A 2288-nucleotide genomic window follows, 5' to 3' on the forward strand; every position below is an offset into this window, starting at 1 on the left:
TATATATATATATATATATATATATATATTTGGTTCTAAGGTGTAGGTACGTGAGGTGGTCAAACTCTGCGTAAGGAGTAGACAACCACCAAATATACAGACATATATACATACACTAATATGCTTATATACATATATACATAAGCACACACGCTTATATGTTTATTTATATATACATATACAAGTACATAACTATGTATGTATGTTTGCATGTATGTACGAATGCATGTATATATGTATGTATGTATGTATGTGTGTGTGTGTATACGTACATACATACACACACTCACACACACATGTATGTACATACATAAACTATGTATTGTATATATATATATATATATATATATATATATATATATATATATTGCATTATGTGTATGTATAAAGTCATGTGTGTATGCATTTGTACAGATATAAACACATACACATATGCGTGTGCTGTGTGTGTATGTGTGCGTGTGTCACAGTGTAAGTGCGAATGTAATGAAAGTGCGTGCGTATGTGTGTGTATGTGCGTGTGTGTTTGAAGAAGCTATGTAAACCATTCTCCTGTCGGTGGCTATGTTTATCTAAGCCGTCTCAGTTTCAACGGGAGGGCTGGTCTATCTTGTAGCACACAGGTCTGCCGCATCACGATTAGAGAACGATAGCGACATAAACAGCAGGGGAAGCTTTAATATCAGCAATATTAGTAACAACAATAACAACAGCAACAACAACAACACCATTTTCAACACCAGAACCAATGAAGGGATCTCTCTCTACGCCGCAGCGTGATCCGTCAGAAATAACAGCCAGAATATCCTGAAATCATATTCTACAATCTCGGCAGACGGAAGGACATATAAATAATATATTATTATTATTATTATTATTATTATTATTATTATTATTATTATTATTATTACTACTATTATTTGTTTCATCACTGTACTGCAGTCATGCTGGAGCACCGCATTGAATGGTTTAAAGCCTTAGACGATCAAATCAACCGCAATACTTACTTTTTAAAGTGTGACACTTATTCTGACGGTCACTTTTGCCGACCCGCTAGGTTACAGAAAAGCAAGCAAACCAATAGTGGTTTTCAAGCACACACACACACACACACACACACACACACACACACACACACACACACACACACACACACACACACACACACACACACACACACACACACACACAGAGGTAGATTCGAGATTCTCCCAATGCTATGAATCGAGTGAGTTACAAACGCATATTCATTTGAAAAAAGTTGCTCTCTGATGAAACACATCAGAGACTAGTATATTCACGTTCGAATGTGCAGAAGCGTATTTAAAATATCTTTGCAAGCCATCGCTTTGATTCTAACTTTACTCCATGCGTATAACGATTTGATTGCTGAAGTTGTAAGCAAGAGCCATGAACTCATGTAGACTCATCAATACAGAGTGCTCTTAGCTGACGAGACACAAAGATGTCGAAACACCTGGTGTCCCGAAGTCTCCTTACGCTAATGAAACGAGAAATTGTTCTCCTGTGACGAAACATCAGCGATTAGTATATTCAAGTTCGAATCAATCAGAACATAAGCATCCATCAAATGTTCTTTCGACCTCGCCCTACTGCCTAAATACCAAAAGTCAGTATGGTCATGAGTGGAACGTCTTTTATTAATAGGGTTGCAAGATCAATACTGGCCTGAGGATTAATCGATAACAGCAGCAACAACAACAACGATAAATGTTATTCTACAAGCGAAAACAACGCTTTTATGTGGTCGATCGACCGGCTAGAAATAACTGTGAAGCCTCCTTCAAATGAGATTTTACAGCTTTTAAGAGAGAGAGAGAGAGAGAGAGAGAGAGGGGGGGAGGGACAGATACATTAGCTTGATTGTGAACACTTAGTCTTCAACATATGGAATGGTCACAATTGGAATGGCTTTGATCATAAGTTGACTAGGAGGCTAAACAACAGCAAGAGCAACAACAATGACAACAACCGTTACTCTACGTTCCAAAGAATGGCTTATACAATGAAAGAGCGTGTGCTAGAAATAGCAGCCAAATCTCTCGCAAATCACCATGTTTATTCGACTACAATGCAGTCTCGAATACAATGCAACTTACGCCTGTCATTTTATAGCTAACAACCGGCAACATTTTTTTATCTTCTGGTATAAGGTGACACCGGAGTACAGCCAAGGCTGTTTGTATGTTGAGTGAAATATTGCAACAATTAAACACACACACAGACACACACACATGCACACACACACACACACACACACACACACA

The sequence above is a fragment of the Octopus bimaculoides genome, chromosome 7 (genome assembly GCF_001194135.2).
Source record: "Octopus bimaculoides isolate UCB-OBI-ISO-001 chromosome 7, ASM119413v2, whole genome shotgun sequence".
Lineage (NCBI taxonomy): Eukaryota > Metazoa > Mollusca > Cephalopoda > Octopoda > Octopodidae > Octopus > Octopus bimaculoides.